Consider the following 24,653-nt stretch of genomic DNA (forward strand, 5'->3'; position numbering starts at 1 on the left):
CTTAGTCCTCTACCTACAGGCATCAGATCGAATATCCAGGTTATCCATAAGTTGACCTCACACCTACCTTTTGATGAATATATTTTCAAGAAAATCATTAAGCCGTTTACCATTCACTGTGAGCATTAAACAAAAAAAGTAGATGTGAAAGTACTTTGTAAAGTACTATACAAATGGAAGCTATTTTAATTATAAGTAAGTCAATTTAGTTTATAAAGAGAAAAATCACTTTCCAGCATGAAGCTCACATAAGCAAACTTCCTAGGAAAAATGAATCACTCTTATAACCTTAGCACTGTTTCATACTTCTATCATAACACCTCCATTAATTATAAATTGTTTACACATTGTTTTTTCCTCATAGTATATAATAAATCCTTTGGAGGCAGAGACGAAGTCTTAATGAATCTTTGAAACCTCAGTTTTAGTAGACAGTAAGTACTCAATAAATGTTAATTGCATGCATGAGTGAATGATTAGTTAACAGGAAAGGATGAAGGCAGGCAGCAGGGAGCTGGTATGGACTTCAAAGGTAAAATAAATAATTGGGAAAACACGTTAAGGTATAAAGATTTAGTGTGATTAATGATCATGTATTTAATTTTAGTCTAGAAGAGTTGTGTAGACTTACATGCTACATAAAGATTGTACCAATTTGCTCTTACTAAAGTTAAATATTTGGTAAGATTGTTAATTTAAAACCTGTTTGCAGTATTGTATACATTTACCCATTCATTCAGCAAATCGCTTTCCAATACCTAAGTATAAAGTGCTGTGATATGGGATTTAACTAAGAAATGTCCCTCTAGACTCATGCAGTTTTGTATTCAGTAGGATGGAGGAGGACCGTCTCTATGTCACATACCATCCTAGGAATTTTCCACACTTTACTGAATATTTTCTTTATTAATAACAACACTGTGAAATAACCATTATTTTGCCTGTTTTACAAGTAAGAAACCTGAACAAATATAATTTTATTATTTAGCTGAGCTCCCCAAGCTAGGAAGGGATTGAGGCAGGCCAACTAATAACAAAGAAAAACATCAAGGGCAATTTTATATTTCAGAATCTTCATTCCATTGCAGCTATTCAAAGTGGCAAATCGTAAGGGGAAGCCAACAAGGATAGATACATAAAGTTACAAAGAATTATGGTGATAAGCTCCATTCCTGCATGGAGTTTTTGGATTGGTAGAAAAATTTAGAAAAACAAAAATACTCATAAGGGGGGTGCTTCTTGAGAATGGTTGGTTGTTGGGGAAAATGACTCTTGGGAGCTGAGCAGAAATGAAATGTGGCATGAAAAGTATCCTCAGCTTGGCAGTCAGAAGGTGTCACCTGAATTCTCCTAAGTGTGTGACTAGGGGAAAGGCACTGAAATTTCTGAGCCTTACTGACCGAATGTATTGAATATTAGGAATGCCGTGTGCTGTTTCTATTATTTAGAAATGAATGGGTTGGGCTATGGGAAATCAGTTTCTAAAGTTTACAAGTGTATGAATAAGAATGCCTACTTCATAAAAACTTTTTAGTATAAAAGTCATTAAGTAAAAGAAAGCATAGAAAAGTGATCTATAAATTCTTATCTCTAGAACATATATAGTACCTGTTACATAAATAGTAAATTCTTAGGAAATAATTACTGGATTTAGTTCCTAAATGGCTGAAAGATACCAAAGGAATCCAAATCCTCTCTTCTACAGCTAGTGGGAATACCTATTGTACCCAACTTCTTGTGATCTTTATCACACACCAAACAGTTTTCAATAAATATTTATTATAACCCAAAACGCCACTAACATTGGACCTTTTGTTTTTTTGTTCATTTAGTTGTTTAAGGTATATGTATTATGTGTTGCAGAGAAATATGTATATGGCAATGTCTATGTGAGTCTAAAAGAATATATTTGGGAATTATGTTGAGCTGTCTTTAATGTCGGTTTGGTTCTGTTAACTATCTGTTTGAACCTGTTTACTGATAAGTGTTTGCAGCATGAAGCACAACTTGGGTTTGTATTTTCCAATGACACTTATAGTTCTAGACATAAGCTAAAATAATAATTCTTAAGCTTGGTAATGCTTAGCACTAGCCATGGAGAGGAAGGCTGACTTATCTAGCCTGATAAAATCACATATCCATAGGTGATTATTTATTTGCCTAAAAAGAATAGCCTTTAATGTGGACAATTGACTAAACATGTACATGCCTTTCCTACAAATCTTAATCTTGTATAGAGAACCACAATGTTAATATTACTAAACATTATAGAAAGACTTTTTTCTAGCTTTAACATTTCATTTCATGGCAATTGTGTTTTTATAATAAAATGTTATTTAAAATAATAGTTCAGAACTTCTGCTTTCATAAAGATGGATGATTTTTGCTTATTACTCTCATTGCTGGACATGATATATGAAATTAACACTAAAATATGAAAAATAAAGAGAAGAAAGGAAACCATCTTGGAACCCAAGGAACAGTGAGGTGGTAAAATCCTTGGGGTTTCTTTTTGACTTATAAATCTCAGAATTGAACCTAGAGAAACTAGAATTCTATAAATGCTAACAAGTGTAGGCATATAAAGCCAGAACAAATGATTGCTCTTCATAGTCGAAGGATCAAGAATGGATCAGTCTAGTATCACAGAAAATTTTAGATAATAACCATTCCACTTCACTTATAGATACATTTTGACCCACCCCCATCCATTCAGCAAAGACCAAATGGGTAGCCCAGTGCTCCACCCTTGCCAAGTGGTGCTAATACATTTACCTTATCATACCCCACTTCTGGACAGTGTCAGAGAAGGCTGAATAGGAAGGCAGACCTCTCATTCCTGTTGAGAAGCAACGAAGGCCCCCTCTGTCCACAGCATCAGCGGATACCATACCTGAATCTCTCATTCCACTTCTAAACTGCAACTGTCTTGATGGCAGAAGATAATTCGTAGAAGGCTAGGATTTTCCTAGTGTCCAGTGGTAATGAGGCCACAGGACAGCTGTGGCAAAAAGTAATAAGTCGCTTTTGCTCTCCTCATCCAGAGTGGTATCTGGGGAGATCTAGCAGGGAGGTATAGCTCTAACTTCTTCTCCAGTGATGAGGATGGATCCTCTGCTCTTCTACGGTATCAATGAGCAAATGCAGGGCCTAAACTTCTATCTCCACCTGGCAGAAATAAGGCAATGTGTCCTCTCTTCTGCTGTCAGAATGATATCAAAGTAGAAATCATTAACAGAAAAATAACAGGAAAATCTCAAACACTTAAACTAGACAGCCTACTTCTAAGTAACTTGCAAGTCAAAGAAGTCTTAAGAGAAAAAGAAATACATTGAACCTGATTAAAATAAAAATCAAGCATTAAGTATGATATATTTGATATATTGTAAGAATCTTTGTAAGTATTCTGATGTACCTCCACCCACCACAATAATAAAAAGAATAGAAAAATCAAACATTAAAATTTGTGAGATGCTGCTAAAACAGTTCTGAAAAGAAATTTGATACCACAAAAATGCTTAGAATAGAGCACAGGACTGATGTGCAATTAATTAATTCCTGATATTCTATCCCAACAAACTGAATCAAGAAGAGCAAAATAAACCCAGAAGAAGGAGAAGAAAGGAAATAATAAAGATAAGAACATAAATTAACAAAGTTCAAAATAGAAAAGTAATAGAGAAAAATCAAGGAAACTAAGGGTTGATTCTTTTGAGAGATACATTTAATTGGTAAGTTTCTAGCAAAAGGAAAAAAGATAACTTACAACTATAAAAAGTGGCATAAAGACATATAATAATATTCAATGATAAATCTACAGACAAGCTGAGATGAAATGGACCTATTCCTGAAAAACCACAAACTGTCATAACTCACTTAGTAAGAAATAGTTAGTTTGAATAGTCCCCAAATTCTCAATATAATTGAATTCATGATTTTAAAACGTCTCAAAAAGAAACACTTGGTACCAGATAGTTTCACTGGACATTCATCCATATACTTGAAGAAAAATCAACTCCAATTCTGCACAATCTTTTTAGAAAAGAAATTATGAAGCAGTAATTCCCAATTTGTTTTACGAAGCTAAGATTTTGAAATTACCCCTCCCCTCAAAACATACAAAATGACAGCACAGAAAAATAATCTATGGATGAATTCCTCAAGAATATAGACACAAAATCTTTAAGAAAATAATGGAAAATAGAATCCAGAAATATAAAAAAGAATTACATTCATGACAGATTGAGATTTTTTCCAAGGTTTCAAGGTTGGTTCAATATTGAAAAGTGAGTCAATGTAACCCACCATATTAACAGAGTAAAGAAGAAAAATCATATGAATATTGATACAGTCAAAAGGTTGTATCAAAATTTAATCAAAATTAAATGCTCATTCATCATAAAAAATAGGAATGTAAGAAAACTTGCTTACCTTGATCAGTTTACAAAATATAGTCATCATTATTCTTAATTGTGAATGACTGAATACTTTACCTTTAATATTGAGAACAGCACATATGTAGATACCAGGTCTCAATATTCTCGTTCAACTTAATGCTGATATTCTTTAAGCTGTTGCATTAAAACAAGAAAATAAAATGAAAGGCACATATATCAGAAAGGAATAAATAAAACTGCTATTTGTAGATGACATGATTGTCGACATAGAAATCTTCAAGGAATAATTTTTAAACCTCTTAAGATCCACTGAATGTATGAAAGGGAAGACGGTGGAGGAAACCTTGACCATCAAAAACACAGACATTGCCAAGGAGCTCTGCTTGTCCCTGTGAAACTGCACTGCTCCATTCTGGCAGAAGATGCAATCAAGACTGCCCTGGCTGATTATAAAGTGAAACAAGAATCCAAAGGAGCAACAGGGAAGAAATGAACCCTTGGTGACGCGCCATCCACAATGGCAGCCATTTGTCCCTGCCCTGCCTACCGTGCACTCATCTAGATGTTCAGAGGCCTCACACACATCAGAGAAGCTATGAGATATGCACAGAATGTGCCATTCACATTGTGACACTAACACAAGCAAAATATAAGAGTTGACTAATTTTGAATCCTGTGGTTTCTTTCAGCTTACTTTTATCACCTTAATGCAGTTAGTGTATATGTTGAATTGTGTGTTGCTTCAGAACTGAAATCAATAATGAAGTCTTAATTTTTGGTAGTCTGTGAAGTACATAAATATTTAGTTTTTCCTAAATTTATTTTGAAGATTACCAGTAGAATGTCTTGGTCTGATTATTTGATAGAACCAGTTATTGTATATAAGATAGATCTAGCTATGTAGCTATAAATTACCATAAAAGAATGTAATATAAGAAAAACCTCTTTAAAAAATTTACACATTGTATATTAAAACTGATAATGAAGCTCAGAAACACATAATACGCAAGATTACACCTATAAACATGAAATTATATTGCTAAATGTTAGAAACAAACATATAAACAATGCCATTTTTAATTGCTCTGAAAATTAAATATTTAGGTGTAAGTTTAACAAAAAATATGTACGACTTGCCTGCTGAAAGCTATAAGCTACTGACAAAAGAAATCAAAGAAGATCTAAGCCAACAAAGAGGTATACTATGTTCAGGAAATAGAAGACTCAAACTGATACATAGATTAAATGAGATTCCTGTGAAATCCCCAAAATATTTTTTATAAATATGGACAAGATTATTTAAAAAATTAATGTGGGAAAGCAAGGACACTATAACCACTAAAACAACAGGGAAAAAAGAATGACATGTGAAGAATTACTCTATCCAAGTTCAAGAGTTACATAACAATAATCAAGACTGAGGGCAGGTGCAGTGGTTTGTTGTTGTAATCCCAGCTACTCCAGAGGTAGAGGTTGGAGGATTGACCTCCAAGGATGGTCCTGGCTAAAAATGTGAGACCTTATTTTGGGGGGAAAAGACTGCATGTTATTGATGGTGGGATTAACATTTATAGCAACAGAAGAGACTAGAGATTGAATCCATAAGTAGACCACACAAACAACTGATTTTTGACAAAGGTGAAAAAGCAGTTGAAAGGATGAATAATTACTTTTTCAACAAATGGTGATAGAACAATTATAACCCATAAGTAAAAATAAACCTCAACCAAAAATTCACACATTGTATATAAATTAATTCAAGCTGGATCAAGGATTCAAACGTAAAAGAGAAAGATAGTGATGTTTTAGAAGAAAAGACACGAGAGAATCTTTGTGATCTGGAGTTGGATGACTGGTTTTCAAATATGACACCAAAAGCATGTTTATAAAAATTAAAAGTGGGTAAATTGGACTTCACCAAAAGTAAAAATGTTTGCTTTGAGAGTGTCATTGGTAAGCGGATGAAAAAACAAGACAAAAGATGGGAGAAAATATTTGCAAAACACTTAACTGACAAAGGATGAGCATCTAGAAAATATAAAGAGTTCTCAAATCTCAAAATCAAACCAAACAAAACTAAAACTAAAAACAGACAATGTGATTAGCAAAAGGACAAAAGTTATGAGCAGACATTTCACTGATCAGGATAAATAGATGAAAAATAAGTACATGAAAATACATTCAACATCACTACCAGTGATATGCAAATTGAAACTACCACTACACACATGTCAGAATAGCTAAAATAAAACATAGTGACAATACCAAATGCTCTTGAGAGTGTGGAGAGACTCGGCCTCTCATGTCTTACTGGTGGGAATGTATGAAAACATTGTGCAGACATTCTTGAAAACTGTTCGGCAATTTTTATATAAACTGTAAATGCTGTACTATATAATTCATCAGTTCCACTCTGGGGCATTATCTTGTTCATACAGAAAACCCTGTACATGAATATTCAAAGAAGCTTTATTTATACCAGACAAAACCGATGTCCTTCAATAGGTGAATGATTAAACAAACTGTGGTATATCTATAAATTTATTCATATCTATTTGGTATTGTGATACAACCAGATGCCTAAATACATTTGTGACTTAAATCTTGAATGAAAATGTTAATATCTCTAGATTGGTAGGTTAGAAACTTGAAGCTTAGAGAGTTTAAATGGCTTGGTCAAGGTTATTCAAAACAAAGGATACAAAGGCTGATTACATTTCAAATCCCATTTACTTTCCAGTCTAAGAGGCTGCCAAGAATGTTAGGTGAGGAACTATGTGTTTGTTATTCTTTGTAATCTAGAAGTGTATTAAAAAAGTGTTATACCTGTTTTAGGTTGCTTTTTGTCAGCAGACCTTCAGCACAAAGTGATTGCTTAAGAACAGACTTTTTCGTAGGCATCTGCAAAGTCATGTCATGGCATTTAATGTCTAACTTCTCCAACAAAGAGAATGGGCTCAAACAAACTCCTCTCTTTTGACTCATTTTGTCAGGTAACAGAACCATTACTTGTTCTTTGTCATAATTAGATTTGAAACTTAACTCGTGTAGCCTAAAACACCCAATTACTCACAGAGCTGCCTGAAATGGCTTAGCTTTGCAATGTTTACTCCTGCCTTCAGAGTCAACTAAAATACAATCACTGATCTCCACAATTATGAAAAGGGCGTGGCTGAAAAAGTTGACACATCATCACATTTTGGAGCCAGAATGAATTATTCAATTAGAATAAACACCTCATTTTGTAGAGAAGCAGAGTAACTTGTCCTACTTGCATGTATGTGGCTAGAATTAAAATATGACCCTTAGATTTCTTTTGAGCCTCAGATCTGGGTGTGTTACTAACACTTTTTTCTGTGTTCTGTACTTTGAACTCCTATTGCTATTTTTTCCAGGTTATACAAGAGCAATTCCTGTGTTGTGAATATACCATCAACAAAATATCTAATTATTATATTTATTTTAAAAATCAAGCTCCAAGGTCCTTCAACCTTGAAGGAATAGCACCTACAAAGTAAAATGGAAGTACTAAAAATCTTAGGATTACATGGTTCTAGAAATTGAGAACATGGTGTAGCTGGAAAAGCCCAAGAATTGGAGATTGCTGTCCTGGGTAGCATGACTTTCTGTGCTACCTAAGTAGCACTGTGCCCTTAGACAGGATTCAGTTTTGAGTCCTTCTCAAGCAGTTGGTATTTGCTTTATATTTTGTATCTTGCTTGGCTCTGGTGATTCAATGATGATGAAATAATAATAATTTCTGTCTTTACCTAACTCACCAGAGAAATGAGATAGTAGATGTGAAAGATCTTCATGAAGCACACAATTCCATAAAAATTAGATGTAACCTGACACCATTGGTGATTACAAGTGTATATGGTGTCATAATGGAGCTTTAAAGATATTGAAAACTCCTGAGCATAAACAGAAAATGCATTTGTACTGTGAGATTTTGACATCTAGAAATTGAAATTGGACAGAGTGCTTAATAATAAGCACTTGCTATATGCCAATCACTTCCTTATCATCTCTGTTCCCTACACAAATGTAAATGCATGGAACTTTTTCATTTTTATTACTATTATTTCAGCCTTAGAATAGTAGAGGGCACACAATAGGTACCAAACATTTGATGAATAAATTTCTTACGCCTTTGTGTGTGTGTGTATATATATATATATATATATATATATATATGTATATATATACAGGTTTAGGATAAATAAAATAGAAATGGATTGTGGACATAAGAGTATATAAGAGTTTACTAGAGAGGTATTGCTAAATATCTCTTCTACTTGATTATAGAAATTATTCTTTTGTCTAATCAATTAAAAGACATATTGAGTACCTGTGTATTTTAACCTATTTTATATCAGGTTAGCATATTTTCTTCTATAACTAGCATTCCCTAATTCTGGAAATTATGCCTTTCCTCATCCTTCAGCTAGAAGCTGCCATATTAATATGAACACATCTCTGATGCAGTGGGTTGGGTTAGGTGTGAGTACAGACTCTAGGTGGTTCACTGGCAGAAGCTAATCTCCCTGGTTATTTATAATTAGTCCAGGGATGTTCATTGGGTTTAATCAGGGCCAGAGAGTATCTTCCTTAGGATTCTTGGACATGAAGAACTTGAGACATGAATCAGTCATTTTTTGATGGTTGAAGCTAAAAACATAAAACTCAAAACTTGTTGGCTGCTATATTTTCAACCATCTGGATAGCTATTCATCACCAAGGGAGAACTGTGAAGTCAATAGGTAGAGAAGAATCCATGGGATATGTCCAAATGCAATCTGAGCATTTGGTTCTCTGTGTTCCTGCTGAGAGTTGGCAAATATCCCAATCTCTTTTTAATGACAGTAGTAAGAACTTCCTATCATTATTACTAGTTTTGCTTAAGTTGGTTTTCTTCCATATTTGTAACCAAGAGTCATAATACTGAAGCTTTCTACACCAGTGGACACCTTTACTCAAGTGTTCTCTCCAGCTGAATATGACAGTATTCTCTTCCCAATATATAGTCATGTGATGAGACATGTCTTGAGAGATACGAGGTGAGTCCTTTCATTCTGGGAACAGTAGAGTGTACTTACACAAACTAGATGGTATGTCCTACTACACATCTAGGCTATATTATAATCTTATGGAACCACCATCATATATGTGGGCCATCATTGAATGAAACTCCATTATGTGACATATAACTGAATTTGCCTCTAAGGGTTGTTATCAATATTTAAACTATTTTGTCCATATGGTGGGTAAAAATAATGGAATCACCTTACTATTTTTAATTGTCTTCCTTAAAAACACAGCTAAGCTGGAAATGTTTTCAGATCTTTGCTGGCTATTTGTAATTCTGAGAATTACTGATATATGATATCTGATCATTTTTCTGTGGGGCATATTTTTCTTATTGATATGTGGCTATTAATCTGTGCTTATATTCTTTGGTCAATTGTGTGCTTTAAAAAATTTTTGTTTATGCTGTATTTTTATCATGTAAAGGTTAGTAATTTCTGTATTTTATCATGTAAAAGTTAATAATTTTATGTACCCCAATCTATTATACTTTTCCTTTGTGAGTTCTGAATGCTTTTAACTTCTTTAGGAGGGCTTGTCCTACCTCCAAATTATTTTTTAAGATTGAAGTTTATTTTTCATACACCTAAGTTTATTTTCCACATTTCATTTTATGTTACTCCAATTACTGTACTTTGCACTTTACATAAATAATTCAATGCATACTTTGCATGATAAGAATTGTTATCTCCATTTTTAAGATTATGACAAGGAAAACGAAGTTCGGAATTTTCCAGGTCATACACATGGTGAGTGCTGAGGTTCTGACTCCACAGTTCACACTCTTTGAAGCTTTAAATGCCATCTCTGCAAAATGAAAAACAGGGAAATTTATCATTTTTGAAGTTTACCTTTTCTTATCCCTTTTTTCATTCCCAATGTATTTTGAGTTGACTAATACTGAAAATTAATATAACAAAATGGATACTAGTGTGAGAGGGATCCTGTTGACAGTACAACCTAGTATAAATGCACTTTGTATTCATTATGTCCTTGATTAAGGAATGAATGAGTGAGTGAATGGTAGAGGTTGGGGAGGCAAGAATCATACTGACCTCATCTGCACAGGGAGAGTCAAGCTTATGAGAAACCTAGATTTGCAGTGAGATGAGGAACAATGTGGTTGTCTGCTATGTGCAACAACTCCATTAAGACAGAGTTGACTGTCTGGAGATTCCAGGTAATCACGCTCTTTCCATGGTTATTATTTATGGCTCATTGCTCTGAATTCTCAAAGCCCCATCATATCCCTGTATCCCTTTGTCTTTGTCATAGTTGCCTAACAGATTGTGTCCTCCCAAGCCTCAGTGATGAGTCTTTTTTTTCTGTACTCTTTGTGCTCTCCCCATGCTGGGTGCAGAACAGAGTTGCCCTCATCACATAGGCCATGGGGCCAGCTGAAAAAACTTACAAAGTTGTCTTATTATTTTTTTTTTTTAAAGAAGTCTGGATGTTATCATTTTAGTCACTAAATACTATGACAACTGTCTTAATGATATTCTTCTACACAATAAAGTAGGTAATTCAAGTTCCAATAATGGATATATTTTTCTCTGTAATCCAATATGGCTACTTTTGAATGAAAGAAATATAGTCACAAATACATATACACATGCACACATGCATATTTACTCATCACACCAGTCCATTTTCTGTTGTTACAAAAGAATGCCTGAGATTGAATGATTTATAAAGAAAGAAGGTTTACTTAGCACAAAGTTCTAGAGGCAGAGAGGTTCATGATCATGTAACAGCTGCATTTGGCAATGACCCGATGCTGTGTAATAACACGACAGATGGCATCCCATGACAGGAGTGCCTGTGGATGTGTGCATGAGAGAGGAGGGGACAAAATGAATGATATGCTTTATAACAACCAGCTTTCCTGAGACATCACTGAATCCTGAGAGAACTAAAATGGTCTTTAAAGAAAGACTAATCACTCTTAAAGTTCCCATCTTCCAACACTACTACTTTAGCAGCCAAATTTCAACCTGACTTTTAGCATATCCAAACCATAGCACCTGTGCATGTGTTAGGAACATAGTTCCTAAACTGGTTTTCATGTAATAGGAGGTTGCTTAGTACTGGAGTCCATGTGTCAGTCCCTACTCATATGAGAATACTCAGGCTCAGTGAGATTGTGTAAACTTGTTAATGCCTTGGAACTATTAAGTGACAGTGTTGGAACTTAAACTCCCACTGCAATACATTGTTTTTACGTTGGGAGTCTTTTGCTGGGTTAACATTGCAGTACCCAAAGACGTATTTTTAACAAAACGTGTCCACTAAACTTTAGTCAATTACCTTGCACAATACTCAGCTAAAGAAATAAGAATTTCTTTTAATACTGGAAGGGAAACTGTCCTCACTGAATTTGTTACAGGAAGAAGTCTTTGATGTGGCAACTTCCTAAGGAATTTGCAAGAAGAATATTGACCATATATATTTTTTGATGAATTTTCCAACACAACAGCATGCTTCAACTCTACTTTACCCTGCAACTCCACTGAGAAACTGCCTGAATGAAGCAAATCTGGGGATTTTCATTCTAAATCACTGACTTCTCCAGAGTGGCAGGAGACCATTATCAAGCTCTAGATTATTAGATAAAGCATACGCATTTAATAATTTAAACCTCACAACCACCTGTGGAATGGTTGCTCATTTTAGAATGAACAAACCAAAGCTGAATGTATTGGATAGTTTGCTCCAAGTCAGAGCTCATAAGTAGCTGATTCAAACGAAAACAAAGCCTTACCAATTAGCCTGCTTTGCTGTTATTATTTTATTATGTTTTAAATGGCCTTCATAAGCTAACTAAGGTTTATTTTTCTGGGCCCCAAAACTTAAAAAAAAAATACAAAACCTTGGCTTTGATGGATTGTCATGTTAAACGCGGCAAATCATACCTACTTTAACCTTTTCATGATCTCTTTATGAATCACAATTTCTTTAATTCTAACACTAGTCAGGTTATTTGCTTTTAGATGACCAGGTTTGTTTTTCATTCGTAGACTACCCTCTGTGTTTAGGCAGATAGGTCATTCTAAAGTGAGCCCTAAGATTTCTTGCCCTTGGTGTGCATGTTTTCCATAATCCCTAAACTGTGAAAATGATGGATTTTGCTTCAGTGATGTGTTACATTATATGACATGGTTGGCTTTAAAATACTGAGGTTATCCAGGTGAGCCATATTGAATTACATGAGTCCTTTGAAAACAGAATTTTCCAGTTGGTTATAGGAAAGGAAGCACAGGAAGGATTTGCCATACCATTCTGACTCGGAAATGGAGAGACCAAATGGTAAAGGAATGAGGGTGGCCTCTATTATGCAGTGTGGGGGCACGTGGATGCATTATAATTAAAATCAGGGATTGATTCACCCTGGCTGACAGTTGGCAGAATGTGGGAATCACAATCTTATCATCTCGTGGAGCTGGATTATGCCAACATTTCAACTGAGCCTGGTAGGACACTCTGAGTTCAAAAAGAAGAAGAAAAGAAAAAGAAAGAAAGAAAGATGGAAAAAAGCGAAGAAGGAAGGAAGGAAAGAAGATTCTGAATGAGCCTACGAAGCAGACTATCTTCTAGAGTCTTCTGGTAGAACTCAGCCTGACTGACACATTGATACCAGCTTTGAATGCCCTGATCAGATCACAGAACCTAGTTAAGCTGCATCTGGACTTTTGACCCACAGGACTGTGAGCTAATACGTGGGTGTTTGTTTAAGCTGCTAAGATTATGATCATTTGTTCCAAAGCAGAAGAAACTAATACTGCTCTATGTGCCAGGCATAGTTCTTTGTGTTAGGAATATAAAATGGCCTCTGAACTCACAGAGTTTATATTCTGGAAGGAGAATGGGAGATGGAAGAAATGCAATGAAAATTCGAATGTTCAATTTTGGACAGTGCTGTGGAGAGAATTATATTATAGTGTTATGACAGAATTCAGAGTGTCTGGGGTGTCCGTGTAGATCAGTTGACCATCAAAATAAGTCTCATCAAGGTGTTAATATTTAGAAAGGTTTGCATGGCAAAATTTCAGCCAAGTTCATTTCTGGGGAAAGGGCTATTGAAACATGAGCACTACTGCAAATGACTTCTGTGTGGGAAAGAACTTGGAGCTGAGAGACAGAAGGGTGGCATGATTGGGACCTAGATGATTATCATGATGTCAGTGGAACTTGGAATGGTGGTTAGAGGTTATGGTAAGAAAATTTTGATTCTCAAAATGTTGGATGGCAGTAGAGGATGCAATATAGTTATATGATATGTTTCATATTTGCAAGATATTGTGCAATATGGAGGCAAATAGAAACATTGTAATTAAAATCAGGAATATAGCAAGACTTTTTCTTTTTTAGGCAATTGAAATGTTTTACCACTTGTTTATGCATAGAACATTTTATATTTAAAGTTTTAATGCATTTTTCAAGGATATTTGACTTTTTACTTATTTTATTGTTTTTATCTTTTTTTCCACTACATTTATTTTTTGCTTTGGTTTGAATGAGCCTCCAAAGTTCATGTGTTGGAAACTTAATACCCAATGCAACAGTGTAAAATGTGAGCAGAATGAATAAATGGATGGATCACTGGTGATTTTAAAAGTAGATTACTTACTGAGAGAGTGGATTTGTTATAAAAGCAAATTTAGACAGAGTGAACTCTAATGTAGACTGTAGATTTTGAGTGATAATGTCCTCTCCATGTAGGGTCAGTTTTAACAAAGGCACCATTCTGGTATAGGATATTGATGGGGGAGAGGTTGTTGGGAAAAGGGACATATGGGATTGCTTGTACTTTCTGACCAATGTTGTGAACCTAAAACTGCTATTAAAATAAAGTCTATAATTAAAAATAAATGGGTCAAAGTGAGTTTGACCACTTTCATTCTCTTCTTTTTAAGCTGTTTTACCCTTCCACCCTCTGCCATGGGATGACGCAATGCAAAGGTCCTTGCCAGATGCTGGGACATGCTCTTGAACTTCCAAGCCTCCAGAACTGTGATCCAAATAAGTTTCTCTTTGTCATTTGGTCTCAGGTATTCTATCATAACAGCAGAAATCACATTGAGACATTTTCCTTTTATTATGAAGAAGTTAGAAGAAATTTTTTTATAGGGAACAATATCAAAATGTTAACCAAGAATTACCATTTTAAAATACTGAAAATTTACTTCAATTTCTTATATATTTAATAAAAGAGGGAAATGTTATTTGTGAAAGTAAAGCCTCTTTTGTTCTTCTTCCTTATCCTAGTTTTCTGTGAAGAAGTTAAATGCATTACAGATTTTGATTGTAGGCCTTTATGGATTTTAAAATTTTTTTATATGTATGCTTTTATTATTTGTCAGATTTCAAAAATTTAAAATACTATCTTTTACATACTTACATATATAATGTCATGAAATTTAAATATTTATTAAGTTCATAATAAATGTGAAATAAAAGTTTGTATGGGCCAATAGTAAGAATCAGTTGGGGGTAGACAGTGGATATTCAAATAAACTCAGAAAAGAGTGGTATGAGTGGTGTGAGTAGGGGTGGAGAGAAGTGGACAGATTGGAAGTTTTTCATGAAGATGGAAAAATTGGAGGTAGGAAATTAGAGAAAGAAAAGAATCAGGATAACTCCTGGATGATTTTACTTGAGTACTTGAGAAGATGATATCTGCTAGAATAGAAGGACTAGGGAAGAAAGAGACTGGATGATTAAAATTAAGAGGCTTATTTTGGCCATATATCATTTGAGAAGCCTGTCAGACATCAAGTGGAGAGTTCCTGTTAGCATTTGGGTAGATAATCTTGCAGTTCAGACAGAGGTTAGGAGTGAAGGAAATTTGTAAAATGAATCCTACTTAAAATTTTGAGATTACTGTTGGGGAGACTACAGATAGGGAAGAAAAAAGGCATGAGGACTCAAGTCTAGAGTCCTCCCAAATTTGAGATTAGAGAATAGAACTGGCATAGGAGGCTTGTCAGGAATAACTAATTCATTAGAAGGAAACAGGAGAGTGTGCAGGATCTTGGCAGCCATGAGAAGAGAGAGGAGAGAACAGGTGTGAAATCAAGTCAGTGACTCCGTGCAGCAATTTTACTTTTGATTCCTGCCATGATCCTGTGGAGTAGTGTGTTAGTTAGTTTTCCATCACTATGACAATATACCTGAGATGATCATCTTAAAAGAAGGAAAGATTTATTTTGGGTCATGGTTTCAAGGCTCCAGTCCATGGTCAGTTGACTTCTCTGTTTTTGGGCTTGTGGTGGAAGCATATGGTAGAACAAAGCTAATTCTTCATGGTGATCTTGAAGTAAGGAGAAAGAGAGATGAAGGGAATAGGTTCCCAAAATCTCCTCCAAGGTGTGCTCCCAGTGACCTAATTTCTTCCCATTAGGCCCCACTTCCTAAAAGTTCCACCACTTCCCAATTAATAGTGCCACAGTCTAGCAAACAAGCCTTTAACACATGAGCCTTTGTGGGATACTCAAAGATCCAAACTATAGCAAATAGGCAACAAGAGAATCATTATTTTCATTTGGAGATAAAGAACAGAGTGAGAGATTAAATGACTGTTCCTAAATGGCCTGAGGCCTTTCCATCTGCCCAGTTCTGGGTCCTCTGCCTTCGGAAGGATCCCTACAACTGTTCTATCCTCTTCTGTTGGGTCATATCACAGGAATGTCGTGGTGCTGTGATACACTTAATACTTTGTGCCTCCACAAAAGATGAATGCTGAGGTTGTATATGGCTGTGACCAGTTTTTATGGTTTTCCTGCTTCCTCATTTGTTAGTATGTCAACTAGCAATCCTCCCTGCCCTTTGTGCTCCTGCCTGGAGAGATCCAACTTCCCTTCTGCTATTTTACATTCATTGAACATTTAATGATTCACACCTGAATTCTAAGTGTGTGGCAGGTAACTGAATTCTTCCTGGATGATGCTGAGTGTCCATTAGGATTTTTCAAAATTTTACAGCATGCTTGGCCCTACTTAATTGGTGAAATTGAGTGATAATATATGAAACAATCTTAATCAAGAGCTTTGATATTCTTATAAAGGTGTTCAGTATAAATAACAGTACAGAATTCTCTCTATTCTTTCTTGGCAAATGAAATTGTACCAAAATTATCTCTCTATAACTAGTCCTGAGAAAGTCCTCTAGTTTAAGTGGTGGCTTTGTTCTTTGGAAAGCAATCACTGGAATCTAACAACCTCAGACCTGTGACTGAGAACATTCTTTTGCTCTTTCCTGCTTGGTTTACTGAGAAATAATAAAGAAAAAAATGAAACAGTGAAAATATGATTTTCAAAGCACTAGGAAAAACCTATTTGCAAGATATGGAGGTTGAATATACACTTACAATGATTTGGTTGATTTAATAGTGTACAATGAAATTAAAAACATTTGTTTTAAATGTAAACCTCAGCCAAAGTTTGTAAATAAACTCAATAGACTAGGATTGTTTTTTAATGAGAAATTTTAAGGAACAAGTTTGGATGTGTAGTTCACAAGAATGTGATTCTCTTCTTAAACCATAATGACACTTATTTTTGTCTTTCTTTTTAACTAACCTATCTTCTTGATTTCCTATCTAATGTAGAAGGTTGCCAGATTTTAATGTTAAAATGAAATGCTTAAAATTATGTAAGATTTAAGGATCTAGTTGCTCTTTATTTGGGGAAGTACATATTCAATTATAAGTAGAGCAAGATAGCAAGGAAATACACATTTTTGGAATCCATATGTACTGGGTACCATATAAGGAGTTTTATATGCAGTACCGTGGTGTTAGATTTTGATAGATTATACCATTTCAGCATTAAGACAGAGAAACAGAGAAAAGTTAATGATCAAATCACATATCCAGTTAACATAGGCAATTGTACATAAACATGGTGGTCTCTGTGATTCTGTCACACCCAGGACTTAGGAATGGAGAGAAGGAAGTCCTCTTAGTGCAACACACAAGCCAAAAGCTTTGCCTTTGTTATCACAACAATGGCTGTCAAGGAAGGCAATGTTTTCCTTACTGTACTCATGATATATCATGACTTTATGCCCAGTTGGACAGTCATATTCCTGCAAGGTAGACTATCTGAAGTATCTAAAGATCAGTAGTAATTTGTGTAACAAAAGACTGTAAAATGAGCATCTGAAACAAGAGAAATTTATTATTTCACAGTTCTGGAGGTTGGAAGTCTGAGATCAAGCTATTGTCAGGGTTGGTTCCTTCTGAAGGCAATGAAAAGCTCTCTGTTTTCAGGCCCTATGTCCAAATCTCTTCTAACAGGGGACGTGAGTCATGTTGGATTAGACTGTACCCACACAACCCACATTGCCCACATGAGATCCTATCTTCACATAAGGCCATATTCTAAGATGCTGGGGGTTAAGACTTCAACATGTGAATTTTGGGGAACACAGTTCAGCCTAAAACAACACGATATCATTAGTAAATCAGTTTATTAATTTTTTTTAATACCACACCAGACACCGTTCCAAAAACTGAAAGGCAAGTCAGCCAGTTCTTTACTATTCTGTCAAGAAAGACAGATATTGAACAAGTAACTGTGGTACAATGTGCGGTGACATGATCCAAATACAGGATATGACTAGGAATTGGTTAGATGAGGAAATGCAGAGGGAAGTGTTTTCAAACCTTTCCTCTCAATACACCTGAAAGGTAGAGAGCTTGAGATGGGCCCTCTGGGAGTTTGGGACCATAACTGAAGTCTGTCCACACAACTGGGACATCTTTTCATTAAGAGCCTATGCTCTCCCTTCAAAGTATATATGCATGTTATATTCTCTTCTGGGTAACAAATTCATGTTGGTTAAAATATACAAATAATGTTTTAAATTCCTTCCAAACAAGAAAAAGTCAAGCAGAAATGGTTTTCTGCTTATCTTTAGGAAAATAGGAAAATAGGCTATTTCTATTTCCTGTTATGTCCTGTTACTCCAATTTGAGAGACATGGCTCTGAGTATTCTAGATTTTCTCCTTGCATCAATCTAGACTGTTTAAGAGTTGCCTCGATTCAGTCCAAATATCTCAGAGCAGCTCAAATTAAATATGTGTGGATATTGATGTTTTCAAGCTTATTGTTAAACATACCATATGGATGCTATTTATGGTTCCATGATATCTTATAATGACCCTTTTAGAAAAACCTGTGAGAAAATATTTTCTATGGACACTCAGGGCCAGAAATAGTTTTGCTATCCTAAAATATATGGTAATCATTTTAACTGATCATTTTCATTTTTTGCTTTGGCTGCCAGGAAGCTCAAAAGTAAAATTTCATTTCATCTTTAGTTTAATTCATTTGAGGCTTTTGCTATTTGGACACTATCTTGTAATGCTTCTGTTGTCCTCATTTTCACTATTTATGTTTATTAAACTCAAACTTATTATAATAATATTATACATTATTATATAATATTTGTGACTGCACATGCTATAAATAATATTGTGACACTATTATGTAGCATCAGAGTGTTTGTATCACTTTTATTGTAAGTATAATGGATTTCAGTATTTCTGTCTCCATTATTCTCTGCCTCCTTCATATACTGTCCCAGTATTCATTCTCTGATGTACCACTTACCATAATAGCACTTAGTTTCAGTGAGACTGGCTCTATCTTCAGCTTTGTAGGTGGATGTGAGTGTTCTAGAGACAATCCCTCCAATACTGGCACAGTGGTTTAGGAGCCCAGGCCTAACATGATCAGTACCTGGTAAGTCTTAAACTCAAGACTGAAACATGAGTGGACATGTGACCTAGTTCAGGTCAGAGAGACAAAGGAGGAATACCTTGAGACCATGAGTCAGACCTTTCCTGTATCTGAAGAGGAAGCCACTGGATGTTGGAGGCAAGAAATACTCTGGGAAAAGGGTGATCATAAAAGAATAGAGAAACCAAGTTGTTTTTGGGTTAATAAATCCAGAAGTCTAACTGATCTCTAGGTTTCTTCCTTCTGAACCAAACACAGTTCCTTATTATTTAAGCAAGTTTGAATTTTTATTGTCTTCTTGTTGTTACTGCTTGCTCCCACTTAAACAAACTATCCCAAACCCTTCAGGAACCAAGGAAGAACGTAAATATAACAAGAGTAGAAAATGAGGGCACATCTAAGAATAGTAACTACCTATGATTAAATTCCAGTCAGCTTGCCTAGTGCTATCTCTTGCTATATGAGTGTCTGCTTCCACCAATCCTGACTCCAACACTAGATCATTGTTTTTTCCCAGTTATGAGACATAGCTTTGATCATTCTAGACTAGCTTTTCTGTGGATACATCATTCCACCCAGTCTTCTTGACTGTGCATGGCTCCAGTGTTATATTTCTGTTCATTCACAACAGTCAACCCAGATATCCCTCCTTGAGGGAGGCAAATTTGAGCTTGCTGAGCATTTCTTTATTTTTATCTATCTGTATATCATTCTCTATTTGTGCAGCCAAGACATTAGTTGTGTAGCTGGCTATTTCTCTCCCCTAGGCAATACAGTCCTCAAGGGCAGGTACCAGGTTACTTCACCATGTCATCACTACTGCTTGGTATAGTGTCTGTCAAAGAGCAGTTACTCAGTACTTCCATGTAGTGTATTGTCTTTTAAAGGAAATAACTGAAAATTGAGAAGTAAGAATGCGTTGAGTTCTTTGGTGACAAAAGAAGTTTGATTCCAGACAACAACTTACTCTTGTGCTGTGCTTTGGAAAGAACTCAGAAAATCTGGGTGTGTTTTATAATTTCAGAGCACTGAAACTGGGAGGGCCCATAGTTTCACCTTCTGGTTTTCCAAATAAGGAAGCTGAGACCCAGAGAGTTGAGATGACTTGCCCAAAGTTGCATAGGTTATTAGACTCAAGGCCAAGACCAGACCCAAGTCCCCTTCCTCCCAGATTATTGTTCATCTGCTACTTTTCTGCTATCCTGTGTACTGTTGACCCCTTACACAACCTTGGCTTGATTCACCTATACATCTCTGAGTCCTTGTTTCTCTATTTCAAGAATGGAATTATTCTCCCTGGATTGTTGACTAGAATCAAATGATATAAACATGTGAAAGCACTTTTATCACCACTAAAGCATGATGTTTCATCTTAGGCTACTTTTCCAGCCTGGGTACTATGTAGAAAAAGTCATTCACTCCCTTTAGTGACAGGAAAGCATTGTAGAACCCTGTAATTTGGCAAGCCTACAAAGAGTAAAATTCAAGACATTACAGAGACATCTTTTTTCCATTTGTCTTAACAAGCATTGTTTCATTTTAATAATCTGTGACAAGATGTCTAGCTAATAAAAAAATGTCTGGAAAGTACATTGGGTAAAAAGAAATGCAGTCAGCACTATAGGCCTCTCCTGACATGCTTGGCTATCCACCCTTTAGTCAATGGGGGTGGGGGGTGTCAGTGCTGCCAGGTAGCACATGGGGGTTTTTCCAGCCTTGAGGATTCATGAAAAGTGGTGGTTTATTTCAGTGCTGTTCAATGTGCTTAGTTTAGGCACAAGAAATTGTGTTTAAATATTTTTATGTGTAAACAGTACTCGGGGGCGGACCTCACAGGCATGAGCATGAAATGAAAAGCATAGGAAACCAGCTATTTTCTGATCTATCACCTAAACTCGCTCTGGAAAATATTTACTTTAGAGAATTAAAGCAGGTGTCATTTATTATCAAAAACCATTGTGTGCTACATGCTGGGGACAGAGAGGAGAACCAGACCCACGGGGTGTCTCTCCACTCACAGCAACAGTCCCTTGAGGAAGGGAGATGAACAGACCAGGAGATGCATTAAGGTAAGTCCAAGGTCCTATAGGAGAACACAATGGGGGCCTCATTGTCACTGGGACTTGGCTGAAATATCAGAGTGTACCTCTAGGTTAGTTTTTAAGTGTGTCAGTCAACCTCCTTTGCAGTTTGGTTCTATTTTTCCACTTCTAAGCTTTCAAGTTGCCTTCTTTGTCTTACCCCGATCATATTTCATAACAATGATGACTGAATAGCTACCACTATTAAGTGGTACCATGCTATGAGTTCCTAAAGAGCAACTTACATAGGCGTCCATGTTTAATCTTCTGATTTCTGTTGGTAAACAGAATCTAATTTAAAGCTTTCATAACCCCATCACTGATTTCTCACACAGTTTTCTTCTGTTCCTCTAAGTTAATTTTGCCAGTTTCTTAAGTCAAATGTTCCCTATTAACGTGGCTGTGTGGTTAGATGATGATGCTGTTGATGATGGTATGAGTTTATGTTTGTTTGGGGCTTACTGTTTTGTTAAACTCTTCACTTAGCATCCTTTAAATTATCTGGTTCTAAAGAAGTACGAGGTAGCTCCAGCCACTCTTCATATTTTGCAGATGAGGAAGTGGAGTCTTAAGAGAGTGTAAATTTCCCTAATAGGTACACAGATGCTTAGTGAGAGACTTGGAATGAGGTCTTTATCTTTCCAGATCTTTCCAGATACTTTTGTTTGTTTGGCAGTAGTAGGGTTTGAACTCAGGGCCTTGCACTTGCTGTGCAGGTGTTTTTACCACTTGAACCACGCCCATAACCCCTTTTGCTTTAGTTCTTTTTCAGATAGGGTCTCATACTTCTGCCAGGCGCCAGCCTGGGACTGCTATCCTCCTACCTATGCCTGCTGAGTAGCTAGGATTACAAATGTGCACCACCATGCCTGGCTTATTTTGTTGAGATGTGGGCTTGCTACATTTTTTCCCATGCTGGCCTCTAACCACTGTCCTCCTGATCTTGGCCTCCTAAGTAGCTTGGATTACATACATGAGCCACCATACCTGGTTAAGATCTTGAGCTTAGAAACGGAATCCTGTGTTACTTCAGGATCTTTTCTGGGTCAGTCTGAGGATTCTGTCCTCTGGCAGATGGCTTTCTAGGTGCAGTGATATGTAAAACTCTGCCTAGACTCCCTCTCTATTCTCACCACTTACTTAACTCCATTGTTTCTCAGGATTAAGTATAGACAAAGGTGGGGGTGAGGAAAAGAGAGATAAACATTTCCCATTCCCCATGCAGGAAATGGGAGCAAAGACTCAAAATGGTGGTCCCCAACTCTTAGCCATTGTGTTTTTTAAATTGACTTTAGGTTGCTGGTTCAATACAGCACATTGTCCTCAAAGTGTAATTCCTTCTCCCTCACCAAACCCTGAAAATGGTGTCAGAAGAGAAAATATTTTGCTCTACAAGGACAAAAAGTATAGTAAAAGAGTTGAAATGAATGGAGCAGTTCAACTACTTTTCTTAGGAGAGGAAATAGTCACAGGTCTGACAAAGAATGTAGCAGAGTAGAGAAAGTACAATGTAAATGCCTACATTGGCTCTCCAGCATTTTCTTCCCAAAATTTTCATGGGCTTCTCAATTTGTTACTTGGAGTGTGACTTGCCCATGGAAACTTTGAGAAGCTCTGCAGGAAGGATGCCAGGAGCAGTGGAAGGTCAGAGACACAGGCTAACATGGAGTGACTGGCAGACATCTGGCTTGGGTTCCTTCCAACTGTTCATAGCCAGAAGTGTCTTCAGTGCCTTTTACTCTCACACAGGAGGCTGAAAGCCATTGAGAATTAAACTAGTGAGAGTCTGGTCTCAGGGACACCAAGGTCTCTGGAGAGCAAGATGGTGAGGCATGAGGTTGTAACAGGAGATTAAGGAAAATCTATATAACAAAGTCTGAGACATCAACACCCTTCCAGTCTTGTTTAAGATGTCCAGCAGCCAGGCACACATCCCATTCTTAAGCATTTCTAGCAGCAGATTGGAAGATCACTTTTTGGGAAATGCATTAGCTTTACAGAAAAGATTTCTAGGGACAGACAAGAATACCATGCTCTAACATTACCCCAAGTAAAGCCCAGCAGTTAAGTCTCTCTCCATACGCACATTGCTTTTAATAAAATATCTGATGCTTTATTATTTTTTTGTGGTTCCAGGAGCTGCTTCATTCTTACAATAAATTAAATGGACCATCCAGGATAACTGGTTATTTGAGAAAGGCCTTCCACATAAAAGATTGAACACAAAGAAATCAACTGGCCTGTGAAATAAACAAATCAGCGAAAAGAAACTATGAAAAAAAGTGGAATGAAACAGAAACAATGCCGGGAGTAGAGGAAAATTTTTAAATTTTCCAGTAATGTTTTGTCCATTTACATAATAGCAACAGGGAGCTTGGGGGAAAGGAACATTAGAACAATTAAGAATTCTTGAGGGAGGATTTTTATTTCACACTCCCAAAATAAATTGAAAAGCCCATAAAATTTGGGGAAAAAACTTTGTTGAAGAACAAAAGGAACAATGATGGATAAAAGGAAGAAAAGATAAAATTAAAAGCTCAATCCAGGAACTTCAACCTCTACAGATTAGGGGTTTCAGAAAGAGAAGATAGAGACAATGGAAGGGATAAAATATTGTAAAGTTTTAGAACACTTGAAGTAAAGATGAGAGGGGAGAGAGAGAGACACACACACACACACACACACACACACACAGAGAGAGAGAGAGAGGGAGAGAGAGAGAGAGAGAGAGAGAGAGAGAGAGAGAGAGAGAGAGACTACTTAGAATGGCTTCAGACTTAACCATACCCACAATGCTGTATGCTAAAGCAAAAGAGAAATATTTTGAAAATTCAGAGAGACAATGATTTTCAGTCTGGCTTAGTCAAATTATCACTTATTGAGGGTATAAGATACTGTGTAGGCAATTTTTGTAATGCAGACATGAACATCTTATTCTTTACAAATCTTTCTTAGGAAGCTATTGTAGGACATGCTGTATAAAAATGAAGAAGTTGATCAAGGAATGGATTAAAAATCAGAGCATTTAATGGCAAGGGTAGAGAAAAGGCTTTGAATAAAATCTGGGTATTTGGTCTGGAGATCAAATGTCCAAACAGAAGCAGGACTGTGGGCTATGCGAGAGAGGACACAGAAGAGGACAGGCAAGTGGAGTGGCAGAGAACAGGGCAGGAGACAGAATTGGATATAGTGTTTGAAACTCATAATTTGAAACTCATAATTGAAACTCATAATTGAAACTTTATTATAAGTTACAATAAAATAACTTACAGATGTTGAAATATCTATTGGTGTAACTGAGAAAAAAGTGGCAAACACATTGAACAAATCAATAAATAAAATA

The 24,653-nt window shown here is 36.0% G+C and overlaps 1 long non-coding RNA gene across 2 annotated transcripts in view; it reads left to right on the plus strand.

Moving 5' to 3' along the window:
* Positions 1–24,653, plus strand: part of LOC141411007 (uncharacterized) — a 69,621-nt gene that overhangs the window by 7,615 nt on the left and 37,353 nt on the right. Inside the window, exon 3 of one of the 2 annotated variants that reach the window (XR_012435866.1) lies at positions 365–23,646. The exons of the other annotated variant lie outside the window; for it this stretch is intronic. This is a non-coding gene — a long non-coding RNA (uncharacterized lncRNA). The remainder of the gene's footprint in view (positions 1–364; positions 23,647–24,653) is intronic. 2 annotated transcript variants of the gene reach the window in all.

Source organism: Castor canadensis, chromosome 9, assembly GCF_047511655.1.
Source record: "Castor canadensis chromosome 9, mCasCan1.hap1v2, whole genome shotgun sequence".
Taxonomy (NCBI): Eukaryota; Metazoa; Chordata; class Mammalia; order Rodentia; family Castoridae; genus Castor; species Castor canadensis.